This window comes from Capsicum annuum, chromosome 7 (genome assembly GCF_002878395.1).
Source record: "Capsicum annuum cultivar UCD-10X-F1 chromosome 7, UCD10Xv1.1, whole genome shotgun sequence".
Taxonomy (NCBI): Eukaryota; Viridiplantae; Streptophyta; class Magnoliopsida; order Solanales; family Solanaceae; genus Capsicum; species Capsicum annuum.
Window position 1 is genome coordinate 150104876 of NC_061117.1, and position 10474 is coordinate 150115349.

The 10474-nt window shown below is 26.4% G+C and overlaps 1 long non-coding RNA gene across 1 annotated transcript; it reads right to left on the bottom strand.

Annotated features, from left to right (window-relative positions):
- Nucleotides 1-9483: 9483 nt before the first annotated feature.
- LOC124900059 lies at nt 9484-10200 on the bottom strand. The gene is made up of 2 exons (XR_007057658.1): nt 9781-10200; nt 9484-9657 (listed from the first exon to the last, which is right to left on the bottom strand). It is a non-coding gene; the product is annotated as an uncharacterized LOC124900059 (long non-coding RNA).
- Nucleotides 10201-10474: the final 274 nt, after the last annotated feature.

Below are 10474 nucleotides of genomic sequence, written 5' to 3' on the forward strand. Positions count from 1 at the left end.
TTTTTATTAAATAATTCAAAAGTTTTTGTACAAGAGAGGGTTTGCTTCAACTCATGAAGACTTACCTCTATTTGAGTAAACGTTCTGCTATTTATAATCCTAAAAAGAAAACGCGTATCCTATTCTATACTATTCCTAACTTTACACGTATCCTACTTAATAATTCACATGTTACAGAAAGTCAAAAAGGCTATAAAGTTATACAAGATAAAGACAAAAAATCAAAGACTCAAAAAGTCAAAAATAATAACTACATAATTTCTTTATGTAAAGATAATTCATCTTTTCTCAATATGTCTCTTTCTATCTTCATATGTCACTTTCTTCCATTAATATCTTGTCTTCTTTCATTATTGCTTCGTTATTTTTTTTTCTCTTCTTGCTATTATAGCATCACATCTGAAATAAAGTTGTGTCTTCCACTACATCTGTTGCATATGTGGTCATCATATCTTTGGCCAACTTGTTTACAGAATTGTTCCATAGCTTCTTCAGAAATAACTCCTTTCGTAATAGATCTTGTGACTGGTAACTCGTTTGGTTTTAGGATCGTTATGACCCATTTTCTTATCTCTTCTCTGTCATTTTCTCTAATATTTTTACAAGTAGAGTAAACCAATAATTGATTTCTGTTATAGTAAATCTAAACTGGGTTTTGATTTATATAATTATTTGCTAACTCAGTCAATCTACTACTAAGTCCAATAACTCTCTTATTTTGGTAGAAGTCCGGTATCTGATTTTTGGTTATCTCTTCTTGTTCGCATATTTCTTAAAGGATAATATAATCTCGTATCATTCCTATATTGACAACAGTAATTGTCTATTTTATTTCATTAAACAATATTTCTGCTGGTGCTGAGTAGAAACAGACATAGAATAACTGTCCCTTTGTAATCCTTTTATAATCCATAAATTTTTTGTGAATATCTGGGAATCTTGTTAACTCTTCTCCAGTAATTGTGTAAACTGTAGATAATAGTCCATAATAGTAACATGAAGAAATTAAGTTTGCACTAGTGCCAGGCAAAACAATAAGTTTGTTATAGTTCTGACATTTTTGTGTAATGTATCCTTGGTGTTGCTTTGCTAAATCTTTACTCTGAATAGGTTTTGTATTTGACAATTTTTTTAAGGTATAAATATTATCAATATATGTACGAGTGATATGGTTATAAGTTTGCTTTTGTTGATTGAGTGATTCGGAATATGTGTGTATCTGGGGAGGTATAGATGACTCTGATTTTTCTATATTTGGTGTATATGGTTTTGAGAATATCTAGTTGAGGTTATAATTCTTTTTCTTTGGTGGTTCAAGTTTATTTTGAGTGACTATATTCTTTCCCTTGGATACATCACCTGTGCCTGCAGCTATAATTGTAATTACGTTAGTAATTTGAATTTTTAGGTATTTCTCATCGTCACCTTCTAGGTCTAGTTTTTAAATGTGCTCTTCCTGCACAATATCTTTGCTAATAGCTTCTTGTTTTTTATAGTGCTCAACCTGCACTTTTACATTTGTAACTTCAGTAGTTAATGAGATAACTCGTTCTTGTAATAACTTTATTTGTTCAAACAGTTGTAATATTAAGTCTGTTTGGGTATCTTTGACATCAGCTTCTTAGATTGGTAAATCAGTTTGAGTAGCTTTGTCTTGATATGTAATCTGCAATAACATTCTTGTCAGTCTTGATTACTTCAATCGTATATGTAAAATTTAATATATTCAATACTAATCTCCGAATTTCCTTCGTCGTAACTGAGTTTTATATTTTTCCTGTTAACCACCATCTAACCTAGGTATTATCTGTTCTCATAATAAATTTTTTATAAACAATATATGGTTCAAATGCTAATAAATGTTTATATAATGAACATAATTCTTTTCTATTTATTTTTCATTTTATTTCTGTTTCATTAAATGTACCTGAGTAGTATCTACAATGGTGCTCTAATTTTTTTTCTTCATATCTATATTTAAGTACTCCTCCATAACTATATTTACAAGCTAATAAATGTTTATATAATGAACATAATTCTTTTCTATTTATTTTTCATTTTATTTCTGTTTCATTAAATGTACCTGAGTAGTATCTACAATGGTGCTCTAATTTTTTTTCTTCGTATCTATATTTAAGTACTCTTCCATAACTATATTCACTTGCGTCTGCTTGTACTATATATGTAAATTTTTTATTTTCATCTGGGAATTGTAATTTTGGTAATTCTTTACAAAGTTTTTATTTTCTGAACTTATTTTTTTTCTTTTTCATTGTAATTATATTCTACATCCTTTTTTAATTTTTTCTATAAAGGCTTTAGTTTTTCTGCTAATTTTGGTATATATTCTCTTACTTGGTTTACTAATCCTAAAAATGATTGTAATTTCTTTTTTGTATCTAATTCTTCTTTTGAATTTATTATTTTTTGTACTATATGTTGTTGCATTTTTACTCCACTTTTATCTATTTGTATTCCTAAAAACTCTATTTAATTTTTCATAATTTCAGCTTTCTTTTCGATTAAACTTATTCCTGATTTTTCTATTATATCTGTAAATTGTTCTAATAATTTTAAATTTTCTTCTTTGATTTTTGTGTATAGTAGTATATCATCTATGTATACTATACAATTAGGTAATTGTTTAAAATAACTGTCCATAAAGTGTTGGTATCTACCTGGTGCATTTTTATATCCAAATGGTAATACGTTCCATTCATAAAATCCTTGTGATACCGTAAATACGGTTAATTCCTTAGAATTTCCATCTAACTTTAAGTGGTAAAATCCTGATTTACAGTCAAATTTACTAAAGTAGTTATATTCTCGTATTTGTCTTATTTTCAATATCTTATTTGGTATTGAATAATTGTATGTCATAGTTTTTGCATTTAAATTTCTATAGTCAATAACAATTCTACTTTTTCCTCTTTTTTGTTCACTATGTTTATTTACTATAAATGATGGACTATTATGTTTACTATTGCTTCTTTGTACATACTGTTTTTCTAATAATTCATCTATATGCATTTTAAATTCTTTTAAATCATCAAAATTATATGTTAATGGTTTTTGAGTTATTATGCTATTTTTATCTATTAATTCAAGTTTTATAGTAGTTTTATGTTTTTCCCATCCTTTTAATGGATCTTCACTATATAATTGTCTTAATTTTTTCTTTATTATTTCTACCTTATCTATTGAAAATATAGATATTTCTTTTTATTTATCGAAAATACAACTAGTTCTACTGTGTCTTCGGTATTTTTTATATTTTCTAATTTTTGTGTAATTTTTCACTTCCTTTTATCCAATCAACTTTCTTTCTTATTTTATTAATAGCTCTTTTGTTCTTACTTTTTGTTTACATGGTGTTGTAACCACCAATCTGTTTTAGTTATTATATGTAGGTATAATTTATCTAAAAATGGCATTCCTAAAAGCATATCTTTTGATGTTAGTTCATAATTATAGATTTCTTCTATTGTTATTATTTTATCCCATATCTGTATTTTTACATTCTTAGCTTTATATGTAATAAAGTTTCCTTTATTATTAAATCCTTTGACTACTATTGGTACTTTTAGCTTATCCCATTTACCTTCTGGTAAACAATTGTATCTACATAAGTTTGCTTCTGCTCCTATATCTATCATAGGTGTATAATACCTATTATAATATCCTTCTACTATTATTTTGACAAGTAATTATATTTTCATATCATGTAAAAGTTCTTTTTATGAATAATTTTTCTTTATTATATGTTATAGATAATTGTGTATATTCTATATTGTATGATTTTATTTATTCTAACCATTTTATTCCTAATATTATGTCTGCTTTTTTGCATTTCTTCCTTTATTTCAAATTCTATTTTTATTTTTCTAACTCCTATTTTTTTTTTCTGTCGTATCCTTAATGTTTATTAGACTCCTTGGTAGATCTGGGCATATATTACTATTAGATTTTATTTCTTCACTTTTTACTAGATATTTTGGTATATAATTTTCTTCTTGTCCTGCGTTTAAGAGTATTAAATATTCTTTTTCATTTATTGTTCCTGTTATGTAATATTGGTTTAAATTAACTGTTGAAGTTGTTTCATAACATGTTCTTTTTTATGAGCTTGATGATTCTGGTTTTTCATGAGCTATTCTTTTTGTTGTACTTATTCGATCATTTATTATTTCTAAATCTTCTTCTATGTCTATATTTTTGTAACTATAATCATTATTATCAATTATTTTTATAAATTGTTCAAAAAGACTTTCTATTTGTACTTTATTAATTTTATTTTTTTCTGTTATTTTATATTTTGTTGTTAATACATATAGATTTTTATATCTTGCTGTAAATATTTTACTTCCTGGGGTTAGTTCTATTCCTGATATTTTCCAATATAATACTAATGATTTATCTATATTTTTATCTGTTATTGCTACTGAATAATTCACACTTATTATAAATTTAAATTTTTGGTATATTAAATTTCCTTTTATGGCAGTTATTATACTTTTTTCTATAGGTTTTATAATTCTATCATCTGCTAAATATAATTCTATTGGTGTATCTATTCCTTCTCTTAAACAGGCTTTTATTAATATCTCTGTACCTCCAAGGTGTATATATTTTATTGGGTCTTTACTTTTTATGTCGTTTATTTCTTTATTAATTATTCTTTTTGTTAGTAGTGGTATACTAGCTCTTCCTTTTGCATATCTACAGCCTATTACATGTTCTTTTTGGCTTACTACGTAGTATTCTTCCTTTTTTCTACTTAATATACTTTTTATTGTTGGTATTTTAAATATTTTTTCTACACTTAAGACTACCTCTTTTCCTTTTATTTCGTCAAATATATTATTATCAAATATTATTTTTTGGTCTGTTCCTTCTTCATTTAAATATTCTTTCTTTGTTATTATTTTTATATCTTCTTCAGTTATTTGGTTCATTTTTATATCTTCTTCAGTCATTTAATTCATCTAATTCACTATCTATTTCATTATCTGTTTCATTCTCCGAAATTTCATATATACTATCTTCACTTTCTAATTCATAATCTATATAATCTATCTGCATATATTCTGTATTTTCTATTTTTATTTCTGATATTTGTTTCTTTTTTGGATTTTTTGGTAATTTACAATCTCTAGCTAAATGTCCTAGTTTTCCACAATTATAACAAGTAATTCTTTTATAGATTTCTTTTTCCTACATGGTCTTTTATGTTTATAATTTTTTGCATAATATCTTTTTCTTGGTTTCTTATACCTATATTTTGATTTCTTGTATTTCTTATATTTCTTATGTCTTTATCTTTTCTTATAATATCTTTCTTCACATCCAAATTGAGGTGCTATTTTATCTTTGCAACATGTTAAATTTCTTATTAATGTTTTTTCCATTTTTATTTTTTCTCTATATTTTTCACATAGATTTTTATACCATTGTTGTAAAAATTTTATTCTTGCTCCTAGGGTATCTACTATTTTTGCTTCATCCCAACTCTTTATTATTTTTGAACTAAATGGTTCGGGTAATTTACTAAAATATAATCTTCTTATTTCTTTACTTTCTTCTATATTATATGTTCCTTTATAATAATATTCTTTAAATGTGCACGTATACTCATTTATATAGCACATATTATATATTGCTAGTTTTAACATTAAATTTCTATTTATATCTTTTTCTTTATTTTGCTCTTCTTCTTCTATTGTTACACTGCTAAATTCATCTCTTATAGCTATTTCATATTTTTTTCAATATTTCTATTGGTAGTATTTTAGTAGTTGTTGATGTTCCTTCTGTTTTATTATCAGATCTTAATACTTTTTTACTTGCTTCGGTCAGGTTTAAAAATCATAATTTTACTGTTCCTATTAATGTCTTTTCTATATATCCTGGTGTATTTGTTGTATCTATTTTATTATCTAATAATTATTTTGACATGTATCCTACCCATAGTTGTACTGTTTTATTTGTGTCTATTACACAATTTAAATCTAAAAAGTTGTAATTAATTATTTGTTTTGGTGTCCATTTATTATATTCATCCTTTGGATTATATCTTTTAAACTTATTTTTGTAATTATAGGTTGGTTTTCTTATTCCTGATGTACTAGGTATTATATTTTTATCTAGAGTATTTACTTCTGTATTTATTAGTTCTAGATTTTCTTTATTAATTATTTCTTGTTCTTCATTAATTTCTAGTTTTCCTATGTTTTCTAGAATTTTTGTATATGTTTCACTATCTTCTGAGTTATAATTATCTGTTTCTTCAGCATATACTGTATTTATTTCTAATTCACTAGTTTCTAATTCTTTATTTTTTATTTCTAATTTTTCTTTAAATTGATTTATCTAGTTTAATAATTTTTCTTCTTTATCATTTTCTTCTTTTTTCTTTCTGTCCTTTTCATATAAATCTTTTAGCATTTGTATTTCATTTTCTAATTCAGCAATCCTACTGCTTTTAGTTTCTTCTATTTTTCGTATTTCTTCTGTGGTTTGTTGTTTTATCTTATCTATTTCCCTTTTTCTGTCTATCTTTTCGTTTTCTCTTTTTATTCTTACCGTAGCTTCCAACTTATCTTCTAATTTTAATTTTTCTTTTTCTAACATTAAATATAAATGTTCACCTATTTTCTTATATCTTCTTCCTAGGTTAGAGAGTACTATTTTTATTTTTAATCCTTCATGATTTTCATATGTTTTTTCGTCTATTATAAATTCTTCTTTGTTCATTTATTTAAACGTATATAGGTTATGTTGATATATATATATATATATATATATATTCTAGACTGTCTATTGTTGATTCTAAATTTGATATTTCTTCTTTTTGTGCATTTATTGAATTTTTACTGACTCCGACAATTATGTTATACTGTAGTCTTTTTATCCTTATTTTTAATTCTTTACGTTTTTAAGATATTATTTCTTTCAATCCCTTATATTTTTGTAGTTTTTGTACATTATTCATCTAAACAATATTTATAATATTTTGGTGGATATCTAAATCTAATTTTATCATAATTAATAAATTAATCAAATAAATCTAAATATATACTACTTCCATAACTTTAAACAACATAGGCTTTGATATAAATTGTAGGGAGATGCGGATAAACTTGGATAACTTAAATAGATCTATTATAGCCCGGCATCATATCCACAGTTAGCCCATTCATCCTAGTTAGCAGTTCCAGCTCTGTATCAAGGTCACGATCGATTTCGTCACTAGCATCAACATTATCACTAGCATCAAGATTGTCACTATCATCAATATTGTCACTATCATCAATATCGATCTCATCAAGAAGAAAACCTTTAGGCTTGTTATACAGGAACTTTTTCAGAAATACCGTAATGAAAGGAACATAGGAATTTGTCGCTAGATATTTGACCAAATAGGATCGTCCAGTTCCTATAGAACCTATCACTAAAATACTCCTAGAGGGGGATAAGGCTAAGCGGAGCGAAAAGGGTTTTCCATGAGATGGAAAATGAAAACTATTTTTCCACGAATTTCCTCCATCGTAACTGAGTTTTGTATTTTTCTTGTTAACCACCATCTAACCTGTACGATTATAAAGTTATATAAAGCTCGTTGGTTTGATAAAAATCCTAAAAATCAGTTCGGTACACTACAATTCGATTGGTTAAGTTAGTATTATGAAAATCATTACCGCCCCTAGTCTTATCCATTGCTCTCTCCATTCCTTTACAAGTGCTCCTTTTGGGTTGTGATTTTATTGCTAAATAAATATATGCTTAAGCCTTCAAGAATATTTTGATCAAAATCTTTCAAATATTTCATTGAGTTTAAATAAAGTAATCAATGTCAACTTGAAAAAAGATAAAATTTAATTAGAGGTAAGTTGGTAAAATTATCTTTAAATTTTTAGAAATGAGTAATTTATTAAAGGGTCTGCCCTAATTAAATAGAAAATCATGCAAAATGATATGATTAATAAGTGTTATATTTACAAAATTATAAATTTACAAAATTATAAAGGGAAAAAAATTAAAAGAACAAATTACAAGAGAGAAAATGGTTAAAACAACATAAATGACAATCTACTTTCATTTTGTCTATTGTTGTAAATGCAAATCGCGCCACTTGAAAACTAGGCAAAAATTGACAATTCTGAGATCCGCAATTGACATCCAAGAAATTAATTTCAAGTCATTATCTATTAAATTGAATTTACTTGTTAAAGTTAAATTCCAATGGCTACATTAATTTGTTTCTCTATTTGTCCAGTGAAATGTATATAACCTTAAAATCTTTTCTTTACCGATCTCCACATGCATTCATTTGTTAAAAAACTCATTACCTAGCTACTTTTTAGTCTATAATATTAATCTTGATAGGTTAAATTTATTAACTCATTATATTAGTTAAATATGCAAGAAGAAACGCATACACCCCTTGTCATGTCCTGTTTTTGAAAATATACATAATGTAAAAGACGTATGTATATTAAGTATATAAATAAATCTATTGTTATAAAAAATGCAAAAGATATGTATAAAAATGTACAAAATATGTGTGAAAAAAAAAAGTACTTTGTAACATATAATTTTTTTTTTTAATGTATTAAAAAGAAAAGTATTTTGCAAATAACTTGACTAAAGTCGCAGGGAGAAAAATAAAGATTTATTTAAGAAGAAAAAAACGAATAATATTTATAATGCAAATGTGTGAATTAATTAATCAAATATTTAAATTAATTTAATTTCTTTATGTAAATATTAACGGCCTAAGTTTTGCCTAAATGTGCGTTAATGAATATGCAAGTAAAGGATGTTCCCGTCCGACATCCCAAAAAGTAAAGTTTTCACTATACTTATCCCTATAATACTTATACAATGAGAAAAAAAAATAAAAATATAGAGCCCGAAACTGCTTTTTAAATACCACTTTGGAGTGTTTTATTGAGAACATGTATAAACACTTGATGGAAAATATTATGAATGAACAAATAGTTATGAAAATAAATAAAAATTGTGTGTGCACGTACATATATGTAGATGTATATATAAAAATGAAATTTTGTTATAAAATGGGCTCAGATTAAGTTTTAGATGCGCCATGGCTACGGTTTCTCGATTTACCAGCCATCCAAAATTGCCTTACCAAGATACGAATCATAAAACCTTTTGTATTGTCATGATATTATAAAAATTTTGTCATTGTGTGAGTTATTTATTTTGTTATATATTTGTATATGTAATGCTCTTCTTTTATTTGTGGAGGCCTCAAAAATCAATGGAAGTTTCTTCATTGGTCATGTATTAATACTTGATATAGAATGAGTAAAATTGAGAAAAACAAAATCCATCTTTTATTATGGTACAACATCAAAATTCTGACTGAGAGATATTGTCACTAGCCATGTGTGCAGTATTTGGTTCATTATCGGTGTAGTAAAATTATAAAGAGGTAAAGGGATAAGATTAGTCCGAAAATAACACAAAGAGAGCGAATGTAATGACAATGAACAAATGTCCAACAAATATAAAAAGTTCCACCAAATTTGAAAGAATTAGCAATAACAGTAAACTGTAAGTTCATAATCCTATGAGCAAACCAACACTTGTTCGCTGAAATATACGGGGAGATCGCATGGAATCAAATTTCACCTAAAATTATCAACAAGCAATCCAAAATAGTAAAACATCGTTAGAGCATCACAATCAGCAAGAAAAATTACAATTAATAATTATAATAATTGAAGAGGAAAAAATCTCAAACATTAGTGGTACCAGTGTTGCTTCAACAGTGTATAGTGGAACGACGACGGATATATAAAGTTTCGACCAGATCTGGCCATCAATAGTACGACAGTGATGGGGGAACTCAGTCAAAGCTTGCTAGACACCAACTCCAACAACGTAGCGTTGGTGGTGGAGCTTGACTGTAACTCACCAGTCATCATCTTTGGTGAGCCAGCAGTGAAAAAAAAAAGACAAGTATCAACAACGTCGCGGCGGTAGTGGTGACAGAAGATGGAGCATGCTACCCAGTGATTAATTTCGATGGGGCAGTAGTGAGAGACATCAGAAAGAGAGATTAGTGAGAGAGAGGAGAAAGGAAAGATCAGTGGTTTGTGGTGTTGTGGGGGTGTTGATGTATTATTTTTTTTTTGTATTAAAAAATAATTAACCCCATTGTCTATTTATAATAAAAAAATGACACTCCTTATTAATTTAATGATAAAAGAATGCCCCCTTTTTTCCATTTAGAATATATTTTAGTCCTTAAGTTATTAACTAAATAATTTTTCATCCTTTTAACCAATATGTAAAGTTATTATGCAAAAGATAGTGTCATTGTGTAGTCCTTGTCAGATGTGACAAAACCTTATTGTGTATTCTTGTTAGATGTGACAAGTCATTGAACCATTATGTCGTGTATTAAAATAATTGATTCGAATTAATGCTTGTGGACTGTATTAAA